We start from the raw sequence: 25,901 nt of genomic DNA on the forward strand, positions 1-25,901 counted from the left end.
CCTGGGATGCTCCAGGGAGGCTGTGGGGCTAGTAGGCTGAGCTCTCAAAGGACACTTCCTGGTGAGCAGGAGCCAAGGATGAGGGACACAGACTGTCAGCTGAACTCCATGCCAGCCGCCCTGCCTCCAACCAGAAGGCAGAGAGGAACAGACCAACTCAGCAGGGCCCAAGTGAGGCCTGAGGGCGAGAGAAAGAGGGTGGCCAGGGGCAGACGCTGCTGGGTGAGAGAAGGGAAGAGGTGGCAAGGGTGGACAGGGCCTGTGGGAAGGGAGAGGCCGTGACCAGGACCAGGGCCTGCCTCCCGCTGCCCCCACCACTGCAGGTAAGGATGGGCAAGTCATTATCCCTCGCCAGGCTGCCCTTTCCTCCTCTGGCTGGATATAAGTTAAAGAAAGGAATCTGGGGGCTCCTGGGTGGCTCAGCAGTTGAGTGTCTGCCTTTGGCTCAGGGCATGATCCCAGAGTCCTGGGATGGAGTCCTGCATCGGGCTCCCTGCAGGAAGCCTGCTTCTCCCTCTGCCTATGTCTCTGCCTCTCTCTCTGTGTGTCTTTCATGAATAAATAGGCAAAACCTTAAAAAGAAATAGAAAGAAGAAAGGAAGGAAGGAAGGAAGGAAGGAAGGAAGGAAGGAAGGAAGGGAGAAAGAAAGAAAGAAAGAAAGAAAGAAAGAAAGAAAGAAAGAAAGAAAGAAAGAAAGAAAGAAAGAAAGAAAGAAAGAAAGAAAGAAAGAAAGAAAAAAGAAAGAAAGAAAGAAAGAAAGAAAGAAAGAAAGAAAGAAAGAAAGAAAGAAAGAAGAAAGAAAGAAAGAAAGAAAGAAAGAAAGAAAGAAAGAAAGAAAGAAAGAAAGAAAGAAAGAAAGAAATCTGTACTTTAAGAGAAAAAGGCTGGGAGCCACTGTCCTCAGTGTCATGCATCATTTCGGGCATCTGCTCATCTGTTAGCCTCCCTCCCCCACAGTCACTGGATGCAGCGAGAAGATGGAGCGATAGATGCATCATCAGGAGACAAACGGTGTCATCATCAGTCTTTGGACTCGGAGGCTGGACAGCCGGGTGTCAAATTACCACTGTGTGACTTGGGGCAAATTACTTAACCCCTCTGTGCCTACCCCTATGTGTGTGATTTGGATGCTGCTCCCACTAAGCAGTGGAGACCAACATCTGACTGGGCCCTTTGACATTTAAGCTGATACCTGAGTGACAGGAAGATGGGGAAAGAGCATGCCAGATGCAGAGAACTCCAGAACCCCACAACCGCAGGCAGCAGTAAGACCCGTGTAGCTGGAGCACAGTGAGTGGGGGCAGAGAATGCACTAAGAGGACGCTTCAGTCAGCCTTTGCTGTGTAACAAATGAGCCTAAAGCTTAGTGGCCTCAAGCCACATGGCTCTAATAGTTCTCCTGACCCTGTGGGTTGGCTGGGTAGTTCCTATGCTGGTGTCCCCTGCAGACACACCTGCAGACGCCTTCAGCTAGAGGATCGGCCAGGCTGAGACGGCCCGGGCACCATCGCTCACGGGTCTGGCCATCAGCGCTGCGTTGGCTGCGATGCCTCGGCCTTGGCACACCACCAACCTCCATCCGCTCGCCTGCCACCTGCCCTCCACTCTCTTCTGGATCTGAAGTGCTTTCTAGCGAAAGCCTAAGGAAACGGGTCCTTGAGGGGGGTTTCAGGAACACGAGGGACAGCCCCTCAATTGCAGCTCCTCTGACCACGTGCCCCGTTAGCCTAAATCCGAGCGCCCGAATGCAGAGCTCCGTGGTGGTGCCACCACAGCTAAGCCGTGACTGATTGTTGGCAGGTAAGCAGAGACCTCGCTCTCCGGGGCAGGACCGGTGTTGGGAGCGAGAAGCTCCAACGGGCGCCACATCTGGCAGCCCTCAAGTGCCCTGGCCCTGAGATGATCCCGCTCTGCGGCAGTTCGGGGGTCCCCAAGCCCAGCCTGCAGTAGGCTGTTTAGAGTGGGATGGTCGGAAGGAAGGCCTGTGAGGTAGAAGCGGCACCGTTTCAGAGGAACAGTGCAAAGGACTTGTTTGGCAACAGTTAGGGCACCTCTCTGACCCTCGGGCTTCTCTTCTCTAAAATGAGACTTGTTCTAAGCAATGGCAGGGGCGGGTTGGGGGGCAGGGGAGTGTTTGCTACATCTCAGAGTACCACGTGCATGTTGAGCATCCCCTGTGCTGAGCCTGTGGAAAGAGGATCATCCCCAAGACTTTGTTGATGGGGAAGTCTTTGGTCCACCAACCTTCACTCAAGTCAGACATGTGTCACTCTGCCGATGAAGTCCGAGACGCACAGGAAAGGAAAACCACAACTCTGAGCAACAAGAGGCTGTAGCATCCCATCCCAAGCACTGGTGTTGGTTTGCATTTTCGTGGGGGGGGGGGCACGTGGAAATCTCTCCTTCCACACACACTTGAAAAATCCAACAGGAAAATCTCCCGACAGCACCCCACTCGCTCGGGGATTCACTGCGGTGCTCAGCAGAACACTTCAGTTGCAAAGTAACAATTTCTATTGTTCTGAGTTGCCACGACTCCTCTTTTATTGATGTCATAAAGTAGGTATTTATGAGATGAGGTTATTAAGATCAATAGAATAAATGGAACGCCTAATTCTGCCTTTTTCAGAGCGGCACAAAGCATTCTGCTGGCACCATCCCAATGAATAAAGGGACCGGGGCGCTGTCACTTAGGCCTAATCCCAAAGCAAAGAGCTCACCCTATTAACGGTGACTCACTTTTTATATGCTTCTTTGAGTCCAAAATTCTCTTGGCCTTGAGTAGCCTTTATTGAAGAAAAAAAAAAAAATTTTTTTCTAAATTAAAAGTACAGTTTGGAATTCCTCATGCAACTGGATTTACCACATTTATAACCAGGTTGGCCGCCCGGGCTTTCAATTCAGCAAGAGAAGAAAAAAATAACAGAGAGAGGAAAGAGCCCTCTGTTTTTGTTTTTTTTTTAAAGTCATTTGGAAACATGCAACTGGTTTACCTAATACCCCTTTCAAAGGAAAAATGTTCCAGTGCAGGGAAAAGTTGGCTTCTGGACGGACACTAGCTGCCGAGGGAAGCCAGGGTCTCTACTGAGGCTGCTCGGCTCCTGAGTGAGTGCATTGTTGATCTGTTTTTGCACCAGAATGAATGCTTCCAGGGGCAATTACCAAATGCCCGTATTTAGGCGAACCCTGCCCATCCTGATATAGTAGCACAGGCTCCTATTTGTCAAGCATGTTTTCCGAGGAAGAAAGCAATCCAGCAACCCGTGCTCAATAGTTGCTCAATTTAAAGCAACCCAGTAAATAGGGAGCAGAGTGACCACCCTTTCCATGGCAGCTTCTGGAACCCAATCTGGTAGTGCCTCCAGCTCCCATGAGGCAGCTCATGTCTGGCCAAAGTGGGAAAAATAAGAACAGGGTCCCTGCCATCACCAGGAGGCCCACCAGTGCCTGTCCTGTCTTAGTAGCTACAGCCTGGGAGACCCCCATGGGCAGGCTTCCCATCCCAGCCTTCTCTCTCCACCTGTTCTCCACATACCCTACAAGCAGGTCAAAGCAATTACTCTGTGTTTCTTTTTCACGCCTTTAATTGCAGCCCTTTGGCCTTGATTCATAGGGATGCCCTCCAAGTCCCCTCTCTCTCTCACATATGTGCCTGTATCTTGTCCCTGGATTCATCGCCATCCTCATCCACGAAGGGGTCAGCACATAACGCAATGTCAAGCTCCTGCATATGTGCACTCCTGGGCATCGGGATCACAGTAGGGAGAGGGGATCCCCTTCATGAGCCTTGGGACCCCAGCCCCTCCCTGCAAACAAGACAATGGCGACAGACGTGGATAGTGAGGACAGACAGCAGAAAATCACAGGGCAGGCAAGGATTTCAGAACAAGAAGAGGATGCACCCAGCTACCCAACCCTGCTGGGTTACCAGGCATTCCCAGCTGTCAAGAGCACATCTTTTATGCAGATATATGCAATGCAAGCCTGGCAAGGGCATTTTCAAGTGTAAGTGGTCTAAATGCCTGGAGCGATGGGTCATTTCCTAACGACGTGTCCGGTTCCTGTGGCAGGTGCTCTGAGCTCATGTAGAAGCCAAGGTGAGGTCAGAGAACATAGGTGTCCAGAGCCGGGAGGGACACAGGCCAGCAAGCCTTCACTCCTGCCTATTTCACAGGTAAAGACACAGCAACCAGAAGGGCATCAACTCACCCAATCTCAGGACAAACTAGTGCCAGAGTTCAGTTGTTCACTCACCAAACCTATATGGGACACGTCTTCTCCCAGTCTCCCTGCTAGACACTGGGGACGGAAATGTGAATAATAAGACTGAACCCCTGCCCTTCGAGGAGCTCACCATCTGTCCAGCATAGCGTGGGACACTCATCAGGGATTAGGACTTACTGACCACCAAATCCAGAGGGCCCAGACTCAAAGACAGATGGAAGAAACAAGGGAAGCCAACAAGATGTGTCATCCTGACAGTGTATTAGTCAGGGTAAGGTGGGTTGTGCTGCATAACAATCATCCCTGAGGCCATACACATTCACCCCATGCTTCAGACCAGCAGAGGAGGCTTGGCCTCACACAATTGCCCACCACGGTGCAACCACCTTGCAGCTGCACTTCATGGGAGCACTGTATGGTACCTCGGGATTAAGAATAGCAACCCCCTTACCACCACGGAATGCGTCCACAGACGACAAAGGGCTTTGGAGCTAGTCTCTCACTGGACCACTCCAAAGCCCTGATGGGTGGGATTATTCCCCAAGAGCCTTCGTTCACCAGAAAGACTCAGACAGAACAGATCACACGGCTGGCTAGTGGCAGACCTAAGACACCACTTCTGCTCTCTGACTTTTAAGTATAATATTCATACCGTTCTCCAAAACTCCTAAATAAATTGTGAAAATGAGGAATCGTGTGAGCCAGAAAAGAAAATAATGTGTGATATCCCAGTCATGCATTCACTTGTCCACCTGAGAAAGAATGCCAGGTGCCTTATGTAGGTTATATGTAAACAAACAAACAAACAAGAGCCATAATAGCACAGATCCAGAATCAGAAATGTTACAATTCCCAATTCACAGAAGGGGCCACCCAGAGGCTCCTGGCCACCCGGGTAAGAGTAGCAGGATAACTGTGTGTGGAAGCAGAGATCTGCCTGGATATCATGCATTTGAATTTCCAGACCTCTGTCAACACTTCACATTTACTGGTATCTCAACTCCAGCGAAAGAGAGAAAAGAAAGAGTCGCCACCCTTGACAGCTGCTATGCTTTATTCTGTACAAGGTATGAGGCCAAGGATTGATTTTTATTAGCGACTCTGTTTACATACTATAAAATCCATTCATGGATTTTTAAGTGTACACTTACCCAAGTGTACGATCCAGTGATATTTAGTAGACTTTCAGAGCTGGGCAACCATCACCACGATCCAATTTTAGAACATGTGTATCACCCCAGGAGGATCCCTTCAGCCCGTTTGCAATCCCTGCTCCCCACCCACCACCAACAACCACTAATCTATTTCCTCTTTCTCTGATTTCCCTGTTCTGCATGTTTCACATGAATGGAATCAAAGCATATGTGGTCTTCGGTGACTTGCTTCCCTCACTCAGCATCATGCTTTCGAAGCCTATGCTTTCTGTACCGTGTATCAGCACTTTGTTCCTTTTTATTGCCAAATAATACTCCACTGGTGGATATAACTTATGTCTTTGTGACAAATATTTCATTTGTGCCCACTCCGGAGGCATGGTGCTATGAACATTCATGTGCAAGTCCTTGTGCAGACACGTTTTTAGTTCTCCTCGATGGATATCTAGCACTGAAATTGCTGGATTATATAATATATTTATGTCTTTTAAAGACCCACCATAGCATTTTCCAAAATGACTGTACCATAATTTTTATAATGTTATAATTTTTTTTTCTTTTTACCAGTAATGGATAAGGGTTCTGGTTTCTCCACACCTTTACCAACACTTCTATGTCTCTTCTATGTTAGCCACGTGATTTGTGTCATGAAAATATTGTGGGATCTCATAGATACCCCAGAGGCGGGCTGTCACCACTCTCATTCGACAGATGGGAAAACCGAGTCTCAGGAAGAATAAAGCCACTTGCCCAAAATCCCGAGGCTGTGCAGGAGCAGTGTTAGAGCCTGACCTGAGTCTGCCTCTCACAGAGACAGGTCTGCCCCTCACCACCCTCCCCTCCTGCCCCATATGGCGTGAGGCACCACACTGTCCTTTCAATGCCATCCATCCGTTAACCAACTCCTACCATGAACCAGCACACACTGGTATAATGTCACGCTTCACACACATAAGCCTCACCACTAATATTTTTTTAGACTTATTTTTATTATGGGCCCCTGAGTGACTCAGTCAGTTGAGAGTCTGCCTTCAGCTCAGGTTATGATCCCAGGATCTTGAGATCGAGCCTGGCGTCAGGCTCCCTGCTTGGCGGGAAGTCTGCTTCTCCCTCTCTCTCTGCCTCTTCCCTCTGCTCATGCTTTTTCTTTCTCTCTCTCTCAAATAAGTAAACCTTAAAAAAAACTTATTTAAATTCAATTAGTTATCATATAGCATATCATTAGTCTCAGAGGTAGAGGTCGGTGATCCATCAGTTGCATGTAACACCCAGTGCTCATCACATCACGTGCTCTCCTTAATGCCCATGCCCATGCCCCAGTTATCCAATCCCCACTCCCACCCCTCCCTCAGTTTGTTTCCTAGAGTTAAGTCTCTCATGGTTTGTCTCCCTCTCTGATTTCATCTTACTTTATTTTTTCCTCCCTTCTTCTATGATCTTGTTTTCTTTCTTAAATTTCACATGTGAGTGGAACCATATGATAATTGTCTTTCTCTGATTATTTTGCTCAGCATAATATCCTCTAGTTCCATCCATGTCATTGCAAAGGACAAGATTTCATCCTTTTTGATGGCTGAGTAGTATTCCATTGTATATGTATAGAGAGAGAGACCACAACTTCTTTATTCCTTCATCTGTCTATGGATATCTGGGCTCTTTCCACAGCTTGGCTATTGTGGACATTGCTGCTATGAACATTGGCTCACCACTAATTTTTTACTGAGCAAACTGAGATTTAGAAGAAGTAACCATCCACCCAGGGATTGGCAAACTCTTTCTGCAAGGGGTTAAACAGTAAATATTTTAGGCTTTTCAGGCCAGGCAACCCCTGCTCCAGATACTCCACTCTGCCTCTGTAGTGTGCAGACACATGATACGTCCATGAATGGGCATGGCCACCGCCTGTCAAACCTGTGTACTGTCACAGGCAGCAGGCCACGTCTGACCCACAGGCCAACCCCTGATGTATCCATCACCACACAGCTAGCAAGCAGATGAGTCAATATTTGAAGCCGGTCAGCCTGACATTTTGGAGGGCATGCTCTCTCCACTCCTTGCTGCGTGGCACAGGTCCAGTTCCCATATCGATCTCAGGATACCTTTTCCAATTCGGATGCATGACTCATACTCCTCCATAATTGTTCATGTTGACTGGAGTCATTAAGTCATGTATAATACAGGTCAGCCACTAGCAAGTTCCTTGTGTCCCAGGCTCATGCAGTGTAACGGGAACACAAATATCCAATGCCACACTGTGGAGCCTCACTCTTCTCATCTATAAAATGGGCAGTAATAGTACCTACATCACAGGTTGGTTATGGTAATTAAATGAATTGCTATAAGCACATCTCCTTCAAACAGGGCCTGGCACAAACTAGGCTCTCAATAATTGATTGCTACTGCCATGTAGCCCCCACCCTCGAGGAAATGGAATTAATTTCATATCTGCACATTATTCAGTATCTCACTGGGGAGAGCAAAAAATGCATTGCGGTTGGAAGTTCCTATATAATTATTGCTGGTTGCACGGGGTGGTGCCAAATAGTTTTGCAGAAAGCAGAACAGCCCTGAGGACAAAACTATAATATGGTAGTAGTAATAATAATGATAATCATAATAATAATAATAGTTCCCATTTATTAGGCACTTAGTAAAGCAACATGCTAAGTGCTTTGCAAACACGCTCTCATAATAGCTAGCATCTGGACAGCCCTTTTGAGCTGACAAAGCCTTTTCCTGAGTTCTATCTCACATGTGCCTCCCATCCATCCATGAGGGTGGCCTCTGTGTCCTCTCTAATTCACAGACGAGGAAGCCAAGGTGACTCACCTGAGTTGGCATCTAGAAAGTGGCCAGGCTGGACCCTTACCCGGAATGCTGCATCTCGGAGCCAGCGCCCTTCCCTCACCATGCCTCAGGCTGCACCTCGCCCTTGTGAGGGCTCCAGCCCAGTGCTTCTCTATGCATCTCCTTGTGGCTGCAGGAAACACCTACTAGCATCATTCATACTCAGTCTTGAGGATTACCTGTCCCACAGAGCCACCTGCTTTAATGGACCATGGAGAGGGGCAAAGCTTAACCCAACATAGGCTCTCCGGTGATGGGACCACCAGAAAGGCATCTGGGTGCTGAAGGACCATCTCCAAGTTTCCAGTGTCCATCCAGCCTGTGACTTTCAGCTCCACAGTCCTCTGTGCTATGCAGATGGAATCTCAAAAGTGGCTCTTGAAAGGGAGTGACGCCTAAGCAGCCTTTCTAGAGCTAGATTGTTTTCCTAAGGCTGCACCCTCAGGAAATCTAAGGACAGGAGATGATTCCTGCCCCTCCAAGCCACTCCTGCTTGGGTTGGAGAAGTCTGTCCTTATAAGATCTCCCTGACTTGCCAGATCAGCCTGCTTCCTTCTGCCCCGTGACAGCCTTAGGGCAGTGATGGCGATGCCTACTCTTCCTCAGCAGCATCTCCGCAGCCTTGATTCCCTCAACTGGATTTCGGGCCTGGTGGCATTTCCAACATCCTTCAGGAACAGCCTCAGTCTCCCCCTGCCACTCTTGTTGGTGGCCGCTTTTGGAGAACACAGACTTAACCTGGCCACTCGCTGTCCCTGAGGGCTTATTTCCTCCCCGCAAAAATGGAGATGCTGGTACACAGCGTGGCTATCACACTTAAAGGCAGTAGATGCCAATTGGTGTCTAGATAAAGCTTGAGACATGTAGCTTTCCCAGGAAACCTGAAACTGGACCCAGTGACCACAGCCCTGCCATCCTCACCATGCACCTCGTGGGCACATTCTCAAACTTTGGATGATATGAGCTTTGATTAAACGAAATCACAAGGATTTTTTTTTAAGATTTTATTTATTTATATAGAGAGAGAGAGTGGGGAGGGGGAGAGGCAGAGGGAGAGAGAGAATTTTAAGCAGGCTCCACACCCAGTCCAGAGCGCGACGTGGGGCTCCATCTCACAACCCTGAGATCATGACCTGAGCCAGAATCAAGAGTCGAACACTTAACCAATGGAGCCACTCAGGTGCCGCATGAGATAAGTTTTGATTTTAAAATGCGGCAAGCAATTCACAGCGAATACCATGGCCCCCAAAATTGTGTTTAATCTGTCGCTCTGTCCTGGTCCTGGCTGTCAGGTTAGGGCAGACGTGGACCGGTTCCCAAGGAGGGAAGTGTTTGAGGGGATCCGAGGAGGCAGGTGCCTGATTCCTGCAGAGCCTCCCATGGCCTCCACCCAAGCCCGAGGTCACTGAACAGAGCCCTGCACCTGGCCCGCAGCTCCCTTCATTTAGAAGACTGTCTACCTCTCCTGTCCTCGTGTCCTAGAGCAGTAATTATCACTTCTTCTCTGGACTCCTCCCAGGCTCTCCCAGGCAGTGGGAATACTACTGCTTTACATGCCCCAACACGTGATTCTGTGCCCCTTGCACAGGGGTCACTGCAGTGTAATACATGGATGGGTCCTGCCCTGTGTCCTCCCCTGGATTGTCACAATAATGCTGACAGCCACTGTTAGATGAGCACTTACTGCACGCCTGGCACTGTGCTGGGTGATTCACAGCCCTCAGCTCCATCCACGGCCAGAGTGACCCCTGTGTCCCCAGCCACTAGCGTGATACCTGACATCTCCTACAAGCTCAGCTGGTGCTGGTTGCACACGTGGGTGACTGAGAGAGTAAGTGAACAAGTGAATGAATAGAATTATCCAGACCTGGATGTGTCCCAGCTCCAAATCCTCAGGGCACAGGCGTGTGCTTCTGACCCAGAGAGTCACAGATGGCCCTCTTGGGAGGAAAGATAAAAGGTATCAGCCATTGTTTGTCAGTAACAGGGCCTCCCAGGTCCCTCATTTATTAGGGAGGCAGATGGCAGCCGGAGCTGGGGGTTCCTGGTCCATGGCACCTGAGAAAGTGTCCTTCACCACCCGGGAAATGGCCTTTCCTCGGATTGCATCACCTCCCATCCCCTGGGGGACTTCTTCATCTAATGACCTTGGCAAATAGGGGGTTAGAGCCAAGACAGCCTCTGAGCCTCCCTCTTCTCTCTCCCTCCCTCCATCCTTCCTTCTTTTCTTTTGTTTCTTTTCTTTTCCCTTCCCCTCCTGCCCCCTTCCTCCCATCCCTACACCCCTTTCATCCTCAGTCTCTGGGCCACTGTAACCCCTTGACTGTGGGCTGCGCCCTGGGCCTTAGGAGAAATGGGACCCACCCCTGCCCTCAGAGTGCCCAGAGCCCAGTGGGTGACAGTGGTCGTGTCTCCTGCGCTGAGATGAGCTGCAGATATATGTTCAGGGCACGGACACACAGGGCAGGCACCGAGGAGAGAAGAGTTGGATCGTCCTAGTGACTAAGGGACTCTAGGAAGGCTTCTCAGAGGAGGAAGAGGCCTCAGCTCTTTGTCCTGCTGGCCTGTGCCTGAGGGCCTTTCTGAGCTGTCCTGGCTCCTGTCAGAAGCCCACACACCCTTCCCCATGCCCGAATTCCTGCTGGTGGCCTGTGCTCTGTTACCTCCCTGACCCAGCAGGACCCCGTGCTGTGCCCCAGTGCGGTGACAAGCATGCCGTCCTGCCTCTCACCTCGTAAAGTCCATGGCCTCGGATCAGCAGCCACGCACAGCCAGATCCCCACAGCCCCCTGCACAGCTAGTGTCACCATCCCCAGCCTGCTCCCACTCCCCACCCCTCGCCACCCTGCCTGCCTCTCCCCCATGGCACATGCTGGCTGCCTGCACAGCCTTCCCAGCACCCCAGGGCTCACGGCACGCCTGCCCACAGCCTCTGTGTCCTCTCTTCCTCGGCCCACCTGGATGTGACCCCCAACACCATATGCTCCATCCTGCACTGAGCCCCCAGCCCCATCTCCCACCTTGGGGCAGCCTTCCCTCTCTCCCACTCATGGAGCTTTCCCTGAATAAGGCTCGGCCCCCCTGCACTTCTCCTCCTGCTGCCCCCCGCAAGCCTGTAGCCCCCTCCCAGGCCTCTTCTGCACACCCCACATGCGGCATATTGTAGCTGCTCAGGAAATCCTACAGATGAAGCAAACACACAGAAGCACCCTAGGGCGGCCAGCAAGGAGCAGAGACATCTGATCCCAGATACTCAGCCAGAGCTCCACCGAGGAGCCCTTTGAGCAGAGCATGGTGACACTAGGAGAATCCAAACAGCTGGGCTGGGAGGCCAGCGGGCAGATGTGCGAGCACAGCGGGAAGACCCACCGGGCGTCCCCCAGGCGACTTGAGTACCACAGAGATGGCACAGGGGCCGTCAGAGGAGGGCCCCAGGGGACCCTGGGGGTCAAAACTCTCGCCTCCTTCCCCAAACCGGAGGTCAGAGGTCAGAGACCATAAGCCCACTTTTAGTCGAGCAGCAAGTGCTTTAGGCATATTTTTAAAGCTGCCATCAATATTTAGTCACTGGAAATTTTAAATTAAAATCTGTCCTTTTACTGCTTTTTCTCAAAAAAAAATGTTAAAAAGTGTGGTGCCATTGAGGTCCCTTGCTGTCAGCCTGGTCGGAGTCAGCTGCAGCCCCGGACTGCCCCCCTTGCCCCCGCCCTCGGGGCCTGGCCCCTCCAGTCCATCACAGTCCACATCATTCCCCATCGTCACCCACAAGCCCACCCGGGGGGCCTGCCTCCCCCTTGCATCATGCCACAGACAGCCTCACAGGGGCTTCATACCCGGCCCCGAGGATGCCTGACTTCACCCAATCGTGGACGCCACCTCAGGGGGGACCTTTATCTCCCTCTGCTGGACTCCCTGCTGGTCTGGAAGTTTGGGTCTGGAATATGCTACGGCTTTATAGACTCTCACACTCGCCTTCCCTCGGGGCCAGGAGGGTCCACTCCTGAGCCCTGCCTTGGGCGGAATCTAAGGCTGCCTCCCAGACTCTGAGCATCACCAGCCACCCCACTCTGATGTGAGTTTGCCCTGCTAGGGAGTCAATAACTCCTTGACCAAGTACACCAGCAGGGCCCAATCCTCAAAGGACATTTTGCATTTCCAGCCCTGGCCTCCCCTCCCTCCTGTGCCCCACCCCACCCCACCCCGCCCCACCATTTCATTCCTCTCTCTTTCTCAGGACTCCCAGACCCAGAAGTATTTGGTTGGGTTGAAACTTGGCACCAGAGTCCTGAGTCTTAAGGCAAACATTTGTCCTAGAATTTGCTAGAAATCACTTGGCCTCTTTCAGTGGGACAATGGCAAAACCAAACAGCAACTCCTTTCCCTGCTCTTTGCCACCACCACCTCTCCCCCACTCCACCCTAACCCCCAAGCAGCTTGAGGAATTGGAGGCTCCTAGAAGTTCCCTGGGCAAGACACAAGAACCTCTCCAGACACACCACTCCACAAAGTCCTGGAAAGCTTAGGAGTCGGTGAGTCATTGGCCAGGCCTGCGGATGACAAGGGGTGCCCACCCTTGGCATTCACAGCCTTTGCTGGGCCACTGCCACCTGCAGAGCTTCCTTGAGTTTCAGGTGGGTTTTCATTAGAAAGCTTTCCCATGACCTCCACGCACGGGCCATACTTGGTTCTGGGGGCCCCTGGCCTGAGCCTGAGGAGTGAAGTAATGATAGAAGAAGATACTCATTCACTCACTAGTTCATTCATTCACCCGCCATCTCCTTTCCCCAATTATTGCTTCTTAAATTATTTCTCTTTCACTCAGACTCGTACTAGTTTAAATAGAGATGCAAATACAAGCAAAGATAGACAGAGGCCAAGCCCCTCGTTTACTGGCTCACTCATTAACTCACCCACCGCTCACACACCCGCTCATCGGTTTCTCCATGCCTCCATCCATTTATTTTCCCTCTTGTTACCACGCTGATTCATGTTATGAGCATACCCACGAATACCTTCATCCGTCCACTCGTTCATTCATCTGTTCACTGGCTCACCCCATTCCTTCTCACCCATATATTCACCAAGCAGGAGGAAGAAAGGGGTTCACAGTATGACAGAGAAAGGAGAGGTGAGGTTCTCTGGGGCCCGGGAGCAGACGTCAAGGTGTGCAGGACCCAGTCCCAGGGTTATGGGAGACTCACCAAAGCAGAGATGGGGTGAGGGAGGCAGTAGCTCAAAGTGGGGAGCAGGCACCTGGGCGTCCCCACCTCAGCTGGCAGCTGCCCAATGAACAAATTAAAAGGCAGGAAGCTGGGTGTCCTGGCTAAGGTCATGGTACCTGGAGTTCCCAGATCCCAGATCCCGCTCCACTCTGAGGTACTGTGGGGCCTTGGTGACTTACCCAACCTGAGTGAACCTTCCAGATAAGCAGGGTCATGACCTTCATACAGGGTTATTTCAAGGACTCCAGGGTGTAAATAAAGACGTTATGCAGAGACTGGTGAGCTCAACCCTTGCATGTGTCCCGGTCGGTAACCACTGGACAGGAAGTCCTCCGGAGGGCCAGACCCCTGGGCAGGCCTGGCTCCCTGCCATCCATGCAGAGCCTAGAACAGAGCTGGTATGTGGTGGATGCTCAGTTCATATTTGTTGAGTGAATGAATGAACTGGAAGGGATTTTAAAAATTATCAAGTCCAGGGGCATCTGGGTGGCTCAGTCGGTTAAGCACCTGCCTTTGGCTCAGGTCATGATCCCGGGGTTCTGGGATTGAGTCCCCAGTCAGACTCCCTGCTCAGCGGAGAGTCTGCTTCTCCCTCTGTCTCTGCCCTTTTCCCCCACTCATGCTCACTCTCACTCTCTCTTAAAATAAATAAATAAAATCTTTTAAAAAAATTATCAAGTCCAGTCATTTTCAAACTTTGCTTCCTTTAAAGTGCTGTCCCACCCAACCCAAGCACCTCTATTTTTACCCGTTTACACACTGGGCTTTTCTTTCAAAATTTAATTCAAACAGTGGGTTCCCTCCCTCTAAAAAAAAAAAAAAGTTGAAAAAAGGTGGTCTAATTCTCTTCTCCTTAAAGATAGGAAGGGACAGAGAGAGGAAGCAAGTGCCCAGGATCACCCACCAAGTTGTGATGGGGCCATAGGGAGTTCCCTCCCACTGCCCACCTTCCCCGGGCTTTCCCTCCATCTCAGGATTGACCCTACAGGTTTCGGAGGCCTTCCATTCCCGCTCCCATGGGACTCCAAGTTTCCAGACAAAAGTGGAAGCCCTGATGGAAAGTGGAGGAGAGAGGGGAGGAGGTGCTGGCCAGGTAGGCAGTGTCTCCTCAGGTGGAAAACTCAGCTGGAAACGCCACTGGAGAACAGCGAATTCCATATGGCCAGCCAGGGTGCCGGGTTTTGAAACCCTATACATTTTTTTAAATCTATAATTATGTGGCACACACCTAATTAAAATGGACTATAATTGTTGAAATATTTTATTGAAGTCATTTTTTTTTTCCAAACGACAGGTTTAACAGATGATAAAACTTGTCTTGTGGTTAACTGGAGCTGCCAAGAACCCCGGGCAGGGTACAGGGGTGGGGCCGTCCGACGGCGGACAGTCAACCCCATCTGAATGCCAGCATTCTTTGCTAAGCACTCCTTCTGAAGGCTTCTCTCGGGCCCCATGCCAAGCGCTCGGGACGAAGACAAATAGCCTGGGTGGATGTTTTGTGCACAAAGATGACTGAGGTTTGCTTTAGCTCCATGGAGATCCTTTGAAACTGTGCTCCCAGGGAGCAAGGGCAGCTAAGATCAGAGGGAACTGTTTATTCAAAAGCACAAGGAGAGGAGTGTGATCTTCACCCCGCTGGCAAGCAGCACCCTCCTCCAAAAATCCCAGTGACCAACCCGTAACAGACCTCCACAGCTCCAGGGCAGCTGTGTCCTCACTTCCTTCAGGGAAGGGATGGATGCTTCTCAAGGAATGCCTCTGACAGCAGCTGCAATTGCTGACTGTCTCTCCAGGTGCTCGCGTTTTATATGCTTTGTTTCTAATATTTACTGCCCACTTTATAGACTAGGAAACTGAGTCATAGACTAAGTGGATGGATTCAGGGCTCACCGTAGTGTAAGCGTGGCCTGGGTCTTAACCCTAAGCCCTATCTAACCTGGAAGCCAAATTTTCTCCACCGCTGTGTTCTGACTCAGACCCTGACTCAAAGCAGCATCTTCATTATTAAAAAGACTGAATCAGTCTGGGGGAGGGAAGGGCAGGAATAACCAACCGCTCCAGGGTCTGGGGGTTCCTGTTGGCTGGCAGGGTGGGGAGTGGGCGTGCTGCAAGACCAGGGCTCCCCGCCACATCCACGAGACCAGAACAAGGGCCAGGCTGGGGAACAAGGGAAGACTCCCTTCTGTCCTCTAACCAAGACCCCTTCTTGTCGCCCAGGACTGACCCCGGTCAGACAGTAGGCAGAGCAAAGCCAGGCCCACTTGTGAGCCAAATGCTGTTCCCAAGATTTACAATCTGCTTCATCCCAACCCAGTGATCGCCCCCCCACCCCAGCTTACAAGTGACAAATGAGTCAAGAGGTGAGTGTGATGTGATGGGACACTGCTAAAACAAAGCTACAAAATTAACAGGGGGTGGGGGAGGGGGGACATTTTCTTGGAGTTTCTCTATTTTTTGTGGTTATCCTTTTCTTCCAAAAGCTTATTCCATCTTATTCCTGTTTATTACCTTTGTCCTGCATTAGCTTGTCTGCTTTCCTTCAACTTCATTATCTTCCTACAGCTAATTTTTGTTGAACACCTATGATGTCCGAGACCCTATGTCAGGTGTGTGTCCCTCCGCTCACGGATGTAGGCCGGGGACACTGTGGACTTCCAGAACAACTCCGTGCTCTCTAAGCAAAGCCCCGACTCAAGGCTGCAGTGTGGACGCAGGGAACAGCGTCGGTGGGGGGTGCCCTGGCTCAGGGCCTGCGAGCCCTCCCATCCTGGCCACCCCACCCGCTGTGGGGGAGGACAGGGCGCTCTGCAGGACTCACGCTGACAGCTGTCGAGGAAGGGGGGTTGTTTGTACAAAGCAGACTGACTGTGTCTAAATCCCTCCCTGGGGCACTGGTTCCAAATTAAAATGTGGCAGGTTTGCTCCCCGCACCCCCCACCCGGCCCTGCAGGACCTTCCTTCTCTCCCAGTCCTGTCTGGGTGTTACCACCCTGATGAGCACTTCCAACTGCTCCTAACCGGCTGGTTACCCAACCATCCCTCCCCCTCCTCTCTCCTCCTCCTCCCAGACTCCCGCCCCACCTGTTGGATCTGTCCATTTCCATTTGGTGTGGGGAGGAGTGGGCGGTGCCCTGCCCTCCAGCCCTCAACACCCGGGAAAGCAGCAAGGGGACGATTACTTCATGGGATTAATTAACCAAACGAGCCTGCCCATGCCAGTCATCCAGTATCACTGCTTCATCGGCCCTGAGAGATAGATGTCTCAGGATGCCCATTTAAGAGATGAGGAAATTGGAGGTCAAGGAGGTCACTGCTCAAGGTGACAAATGGCCCAGCTCCGAGTGGGGTGGAATTCACACTTGGAGCCTCTTATCCTATTTACGGTAAGAATGGCTGCCTTTTGGAATGTGTTTCCTGGCCCCTCCGAAGGAACTGACCGCTGTGCCATGCTCTATCAGTCTTGCCTTTCTCCACACTCAAATTGCATCTGACCTTGGGTCAATGCCTCCTCGAGGGATTATGAGCCCTTTGAGGGCAAGTACCAGACTTACTTTATCTTATTTTTTATTTTATTTTATTTTATTTTATTTTATTTTATTTTATTATTGTTTTTATTTATTTGTTGGTTGGTGTTTCCAACATTGAACACAAAGCCTGGTACAGAGTAAGCAGACGCTAGTTGCATGAGTGGATGGCTAGATGGATGGATGGATGAATAGACAATTAGAAAAATACACACATGAATTCCAACTAATTTAAAAGGTCTTAGTGAGCACTGTGGGAAGAGCTGGGAGAGCTGGGTGCAGGCTGAGGTGCCTTCATGGAGGAGAAGGAAATATGACTTGAAGGATAGACTTGGTTGTCGTGGGCACAGAGTGCAGAGGAAGTGAAGGGAAGGTTCTTCAGCAACCTCATGCACAAAAAGTGAGATCAAAGAAGTTGAAGATGTGGGGAGTTGAGGAAGCGTTCAAGAAAAGCATGATTTGACAGTTGTCGTGGCAACATGCTCTTCATTTGGTTTGGAATGATGAGGTCAACACTTCCATGGAATCAACAGGACAGTAAGAAGACATATATTGCAGCATCTGGGGGAGAGTCAGCCCTTTGCACTCTGGATTCGGTGATTTCATCCAGTTTCCCATGAGTGTTGAGCAAATGGAGGATCTTGGGCAGAAGAGACAGAGGAGCCATGGGTGCCGGTGGCCGCCCCCAACTCATTGCTTTGCAGGTGTGCTGTGTTAGTGATGTTCCTTCCCAAGCTCACAGACTTGGGCTCTGACTCCTCTTGCTGCAAGAACCTGGACAAGTTGGATTCACCTCAGGGCCGCACGGATATAATATAATGCAATATAACATAATAATTATAATATAATACAAATCCCCATCCCTCAGGACTCAACGGTCCATTGAATTTAAATGCAATACAATGTTGACTTTGAGGGCCATTAATCCATGTTGGGTCTCTTTCTCCAGAATGTTCCGTTAATGTCCACTCAGCTGAGTTCAGGAATCCATCTCCAAACCTCAGAGATAAAACCATGTGTATTAAAACTGATGGAATCTCCTTTGAACCAGTAATCCCATCAAGAGGACCTGCCTTTGCATTTATCCAAAAGGCAAAATGTATGCCCAGCAATCTTCACTGCAGTGCTCTTCTCATGGTAAAATGCACATCATGTTGGCGATAGTGGGGTACATAAGAGGAACACCCACAATATAGACTATTCTGCAGAATGGAAGAATATGAGGATGAAGCCAAGGCATTTTAATAACAGGGAACGAATGCTGTAGGTTTCACCGGGAAGCGTTAAACAAAATTCATGATCAATTTCATCTTTGGGTTGTTTTCTTGACTGGGCAGATTTTTTTGTTTGTTTGTTTGGTTTTTGTTGATAGCATCAAAGTAGAATACTTGGGACAACCTCCTCCCTCAACCTCAAAGCAGCCACAGTTCCCGAGGGCCCTGTGACCACAGTCAAGAGCACGCTCCTGGCAGGACACTGCAAGGGTGACAAGTGTTGCCCCTGACTTCATCACACATGTGTGAGGCCTGGAGCCAGGTCAATGCACTCAACCCCCTGAGCAGCAGCGTAACCCCAAGTCTCATGCTAGGTGCTTTGGGGAAGTGGGGACAGAAGACGTGTCCCGGTCAGGAGGGAGTGATGTGTTGAAGCCACCAGATCTTGAGCGGACCCTCTCTGTGTCTTGACTCTCCTTTGCCTGAGTTTAAGTCTCGTTCCAGATGCTTGGACGCACAACCAGGTTGTGTAAGAGTGAAGCCCCCACCACCCCCACTGCCAGCACCAGATGGATGAGCCCAGGCAAGTGACACAACCTCTCTGAGTTTTGGTTTCCTCATATGGGAAAGGTGTACGGTGGTGGTCCCCTCCCCACAGGCAGGTGGGGTTCCTTGGTCTCTAAAGCTCTCAGAGCATGGCGCTTGGCAAGTGCTCTATGAGGGCTTTCTATTAACACAGGTTCAGGTGCAGCCAAAATAAGACTGACTCTAAATCACACAATCTTCCCACTGTCGGATGTCTGCAAATAACTCTGAACCAAGTCCCTGAGAAGGGCTGCAAGACAGGGTCAGATAGGACACTACCGTGCCTGCCCCCTAGGGGTGGGGGCACCAAGTGTGCTGGAATTTGACAGCTTTCGGGTCCCACTCTGCCTCCACTGCTCCTCGTGGTCTAACCCTCCTGCTCTATCCATCCATCTGCTCCTCGGCCTCTCGGCCTGTAAGCTCGGGCTAGCTTCCACCCACTTACGGGGCAGTTTCCATCAACAATAAGCATGCATCACATACAGCCCGAGAACTGTGTTATAAACCCACACCAAGCTGGAACAGGTGTCACAGGGATGGTCATGTGAGGGTCCAAATGTGTGGCACATGCCTGTGTTAGGCACCGCCCAGCAGGTAAAGGCCAGTCTCTCACCCTTGAAAGACTCAAAGGGGAAAGAGCCAAAACGGTTCCCTGGAGAAGCCGGGATTCATTGAAAGAGAACAGGCCTCCAGAAACGAGGGGCAGGGTCCTTCTGAGCAGAAGGGCAGCTTGGGCAATGACCAGTTCCACCAAGGGTCTTCAAGTGGTCCTATTACAACCAGAGCACCCGGCACATGTCTGGGATAGAGCAGGTGGTGGGAGAAAGAGAGGGAGGGAGGGAAGGAGGGAGGAAGAAAGGGAGGAAGGGAGGGAGAGGGAGTCTGGGGAATGTTTGCATCCAGCCCTTTCCCAAAGCCCCATCTGTGGCCAGCGCGAGGCTGACACGGCCCCCCCAGCGCCTGACCCCACACAGAAGGCCCCTTGTTCCTCAGCCTGCTCCGCTTGATCTCTGGGGAACATGATTACAAACCTCGACACTCCCATTTCACCCTTTCAAAGGGCACCGTTCCCACTCAGGCGTCTGCTTCCCTCCCCTTCGGGACATAATGCACCCTGCTCACCACGGAGAGATTTAGTGTCCCCCACCCACCCTGAAAAGAAAAATGTAGCTTGAGATTTTAATTCCTATTCATGTCATTTTACAATAGCTTCATTCATTCCTACTGGCTGTATGATTTTTTTTTTCTATTTAATTTATGGAGTACATTTGTAATGTATGAATTAGGGGAAGGAAATGTTCTTAGAAAGGTCCCAGGGAGTGAGCTGTTTCATGTCTGAGGACTGAAATGCAAGTGTCAAGGAAACAAGAGTGACATGGGAGCAGAAGGAGATGTGTCCTAGTCCACACTGGCCCCCGAGGTGCTGTGTGACTTTGGGCAAAGGACTTAACCTCTCTGGGCTGTGCGACTGCCTGAGGAGTAGCTTCCCACTCTCATTAAGCAGTGTTTCCGACAACCATGAGGGCAGCCCTGCGGGTTAGGTAGGGGTTGTCACAATTAATATGGAGAAGCACCCTGTAGGGGAACGGACCCCAGACCCCACCGGACCCCAGACCCCACCACCCTCCGGGTTTCGGCTGGGAAGGGAGCCAGGCTGAGCACCCCGTCCCGCCCCCACCCACTGTCCAGCCTCAGCTGCCAGGGCTCCTCATGGGCAAAAGCATAAGTGAAGAAACCCAGTAAGCCTGGGGAGGCCAACATTTCGGCCTCATAAAGCTTTTTTCCTAAACAGCTGGCCACAGCTGTCTAGAGCTAAGCCTTACAGTAAATTGGCCCGCAGCCCTGAAAACTGAGGGGCTGGAGCATGGGACCCGAGTGGGGAGGGGGAACAAAAGCCTTCCTGGGAGAAGGGAAAGAAGCCGCCCATCCTGCTGCTCACTGGCAGAGACCCTTCCCCAACTGTCAAGCCCACATAGCCCTCCCTGGCCAGGCACAGTGATGAGGGGGAGGAGGAGACCGGACAGTCGCACCTTCCAGGTCAAGGCCAGGCTGGTATGCGCCCTCGGTGGACTCCCTCAAGTGCCCAGCGCAGGCTGCCCTTCCCACTCCTGGGACTGTAAAAGTCACCACCCCCCACCCAGACCTCAGGGACAAGCCCGCCTGCCACACCTCTGTTCCCATCCTCAGTGCCAAGTGCCAGGAGCCGGGCTAGTGGCAGCTCTGCCCACAGCCACCCAGAGGGCCGGTGACCAGAGGCCCACTCGGAAAGGTGAGTGCTCTTCTTGGTTTGCCGTAAGTAAGTGGGTTTTAGCTCCATGTCACTCTCCTGAATTCACACTGCAGTTCACAGCAGGGGAACAAGAACCGTGTGGCTGGTCTAAATGTGCCCACAGGCCAAGTCTCAGGGTACGGAAGGAACTGACCGAGTCCTTCCTACTGATGGCAGAAAACCACCAGTTGGTGCTGACTCGGTGTCCCCTGATTTAAGCAGGCACCTGATCAGGGTTTCCCAGGAAAGTTCTGAGAGGTCATTCTGGCTTCAGGGGAGCCTAGGCACTGCAGACAACAATCCCTGGGGTGCCCATCGGCCTTGGTGAGCTTCTGTGGTTCTCATAGCCTATTTCTGAGGCCCCGGCTGCCTTGCTCTCTTCTTCTCCATCACAAGGTTTTCCTGTCTTGGGTCTGGGCTCTCCTGGGTCCTGCAGCCTTCCATCAGCAGCCCCCTCCCCAGACCTCAGAGGGCTCAGGTCCTACCAGAAGCTTCCCAGAGAGGTCCCATGGAGAGGTGTATGAGACTAGGGCCAAGAGTTCCCTCGTGCAGCCTCCCCATGCTCTGCAACCTCCTGTGGGGCCTCCTCCCATCCAGATCACCTGCCAAGAAGCAAGTCCTGAGTTCTCCCCAGCCCGCTAGCCCCTCACATTTATCTGGGGTTGCTTTCACTGCTCCCACCCACAGCTGATCCCTCCCCAGAGAAGCAGAGGATCCTCTGGGTGGACATCTGCCCAACTAAAAGTCAGGATTTATAAAACCATGAGAGAGGGCAGCCCGGGTGGCTCAGCAGTTTAGCACCGCCTTCAGCCTGGATCCTGGAGACACGGGATCAAGTCCCACGTCAGGCTCCCTGCATGGAACCTGCTTCTCCCTCTGCTTGTGTCTCTGCCTCTCTCTCTCTCTCTCTCTCATAAGTAAATAAAATTTTAAAATATATATATACTTTATATATACATTTTATATTTATATATATTTATATTTATATAATACCATGCAAGAGAGAGAAAATGTGACCCTACCCCAGTGGCTCTATAAAGCAAACATCCAGGGGCACCTGGGGGGCTCAGTCGGTGAAGCATCTGCCTTTAGCTCAGGTCATCATCCCGGGGTCCTGGGCTCAAGCCCCATATCCAGCTCCCTGCTCACCAAGTAGTCTGCTTCTCCCTCTGCCTCTGCTGCTCCCCCCCCCCCCCCGCTTGTGCACTCTGGCTCTCTCTATCTCTCCGTCAAATAAATAAATAAAATCTTAAAAAAAGAAGAAGAAGAAGACATACTCCATTACCCAGAAGACATACGGAGGTGGCCCTGGAAGGTGGAGCAGTTTGTCCACGCACAAACAGTCAACAAGTGGGACAGGCAGGAATCTCCTCAAATGCTGTTACCTCCAGACTATGTCATGGGCCACTGCGTATCTATGCAGGTGCCACCAACACAGCCCAAACCTTCACTGCGGGCTGGGAGTCCTCTTCCTCCGTGGACACAAGCCCCCCTCCCACTCTGCAAACCTAGAGGTAGCAGAAAGTGACCCAAATGGAACCACACACACCCCATGGGCAGGCAGAAAATGAGATGTAAAATCCTATCGGTCCCTCTGACAGTTAAAGTAAAATTTTATGTGAGCAATATACTCTCGCTCTGATTACCATGCAGTATAATTTTATTCTGGTTTTTCTGGGCCTGCTGAACCCATGCTCTTTTAAGTGTTCAAATGCTCTGCTTGCCAAGATAAATGATTATAATTGACAGGGCATTGTCAATCTATAGCGAAGCCGATTTCATTAGGCATGCCAAGGGCCAGCTCTGGGGGCAGGTAGCTGAGCGGAGGGGGTTTTGATCTCAGCCTCTCCCTGTAGTACAGTCCACCGTGGCACCAAAGGCTGGAGGGCAAGAGAACAAAGGAAACGTTATGTCTCTGAATTCAAATCTTTCCCTTTGAAATGAGGCGTCCGGAATGGCCAATAAAACTGTGGAAATGGATTTCTGGCTGCATTTGATGTTAAGCCTTTAGTGTCAAGCGCCAGGTCTATTGGTTGCCTTTCTATTCCCCCTTCCCTTCTTGCCTCCTTTGGCCCCCCTTGTATCACCCCACCTCTGGGCGGCCTTGTGGGGACTTTGTCCTTTCAGAAATAATGTCTTAGAGTTGGTGGGTACATGGTGGCATCTCATTTCTGCTTTGACATGAGAAGAGCAAATTAAGTGTTAACAGAAGAGTGACTTGCTCTTGTGTCTGTAATAGAATTCATCTCCTACAGGTTGATTAAGACCCAGACTTCCCCTGCTTCAGTCTTAAATACTGTGTTTCAAGGCATCGCCATGTATAGAGCTGCCCTCCTCTGCCATTGAGTCATCATATCCCACATCCCATCTATCCCTTTCTACCTGGAGAAGAGGGTTGGAGCGAAAATCCAAGGTTCAGAGCCTCCTCCCTAATCATCTGTGACCAGATATCTGTGACAGGGGGACAAGCTTTCATCTCGAGCAGTTAGCCTGGTCCTTGATTGGGAGAGAAGGATGCAGCCTGTCCTTGGCGACGTCCTGGCTGTCCTCTGCAGCTGTTTTTGGGCTGAGGGACATGATGTGAAACAGGGTTCTGAGGACCCAGACCACAGTCAGTTCTGGGAACCCTGGTGAAGCTAGTGCACGGCACCACCCAGCCTGGTTATATCCTTGAGCCAGATCAAACTAATTGACTGCATTTACATCGTGACTTGTAGCTCCTGGTGGGAGAAAAGCAGCAAATAGGACATGGAATCCAAAAACCATTTTCTAGTCTTGACAATGACCCAGCCAGATGATCTTGAGTTATTTTCCTCATCCTGCGGCTCAGACATCTACCTGTAAAATCAGGGCAGTAATCCTTGCCCTGTCCTAAGTTCTAAATGATACTGATCACAAGAGCATTGCTTAGCCTCCAAACCATGGAGTTTAAATGAGAGCTAGCATCGTTGCAAGAATATTTTATATTTAGAGTCATCCCATTTTTATAATAAGTTAGTGGGGGAAAAGATTATTTCCTTCTATCCTTGAAGCAAGGAAACTGAGGCAGCAGAGCCAATGTGGCAGCCATTGAGCCAGTCAACCGTATAGTTCTGTTAACAGGAATAGAGCCAGCCAGGCATGCTGGAAACCATGAAAAACTCCAGATATAACATATGAAACATCTTCTTAAATGCTCTAACAGCTGGTAAGACAGTGGGAATTAAGGTCAAAGTCTAAGTGGGAGTGGGAGGTGGAAGAGGATCTTTGGCACCACTTCTGCCCTGAGGACATCAGGTATACCCACAGAACTTGATCTTGCATTTTTAGAACCTTGGAGGGGACAGGGGACATAAAGCAAAACCTGGAACCTATTCAAGGCGGGGGGAGTCTAAGAGAAGACCTTCTTTATGAAAAATTAGTCTCCAAGTGGGTTAGGACAAAGTAGACAGGAACACACACACACACACATAGACACACTCATAGACAGAGAGAGAGAGAGAGAGAACAAAGCCCTGGTGCTGACCAGAGAAGTACTTAGACTGTCAATCAGGGCCCTGTAATACAGCCTGGCCTCCTTCTCTACCCTCATCTTCCTTTACTGTGTGATTCATCATCACCCCCCTGAGCTTCTCAGACACACTTACCAGCTCAGCTGCCCATTTCCTACCTCTTTCCTGCTGTACCTCCCATTGGTTGAATTCTCACTGACTAGAGTTTCCATCAGATACTCCTCTCCACACCCATCCCTCCTTAGCCACACACTGCAGCTTCACTCTTCATCAGTCCTTCCCATATCAGTTGAATTTCTTCTAATCAGATCCCTGAAAGGAATGGACCTTGTCTGTTTAGGTGTTAGGCTATCTATCAGTAAATTAATCAATCATAGGCATGTCTTTGAGAAATCACTTGCTCTACATTTTCATGAACTCTAACTGTGTCTGGTAGATAGGACTGGTCATAGGTGCCAGATCCTCCTCATCTGGGGATACCAGCTACTGGCCCCAGCTTCTGTCTTTGCTGGCCTTGGCAAGGTGATGGTCCTTTACTCAGACCCTCTGGTAACTCTTTTCCTTTTATGGAGAGCTGAGCCTCAGATGCTAAGAGAGGAAGGATGGCCTGGCCCAACCTCTGGGTGCTGCATTGACCTCAGCCAGCTGCAGAGCAGCGGAAGCAAGGCCCTGTGGGGTCCCAGCTTCACAACTTGCATCCAGTGCCCTCAGCCACATCACACCAATCCAGTGCTTGTTTGCATGTAGTAGTTTTTTTGCTCTAGTGGCAACCCTAGAAGGCAGCAGGGCAACTTTTACTCTGTCCATTTATAGACGAAGACAAAGGCTGGCAGGGAAGTCACCCAGCCAGTGCAGGAGAGAGCTATAAAGAGGACAAAGGCAGATATAACAAGACATGCATGGACTTCAGTGCTGGCCTCCCCCAGAGAAGGGCAAGTCACATAATAAGTTGGCCTTTAAACTAACTTCTGCTGGTAGAGCTCTGCTTCCCACACTCGGTGTGTGGCCCAGGTGGACTGCAGCTTTGGTAAAGTGAGCTGAATTGGGTGACCTCTCCCTGTCACTGAATGGATGGGGTATTCAATGGGGACAGGGAAGGGATGGAGGCCAGGAGAGGAGAAGTGCTTTATGCTTCAGCCTGGATGAAAAATTGGTCCTGGGATCTTTAAAACATCATCCAGGGTTGGAGGGGGTCTGTAATTTCAACATTCAAACTAATCTGTTGTTTGTTTTTAAGGTGTGAGGTTTTGAATTTACCCTGTAAAAAGAGGATATACTTTTGTTTTGTTATTTAAAAAAAAAAAGTTTCTTTGGGGTCTAAAGCAGAGGCCTGTAGCTGACATCTGAGAACCACAATATTCTATATTCAA

The sequence above is a fragment of the Vulpes vulpes genome, chromosome 6 (assembly GCF_048418805.1).
Source record: "Vulpes vulpes isolate BD-2025 chromosome 6, VulVul3, whole genome shotgun sequence".
Taxonomy (NCBI): Eukaryota; Metazoa; Chordata; class Mammalia; order Carnivora; family Canidae; genus Vulpes; species Vulpes vulpes.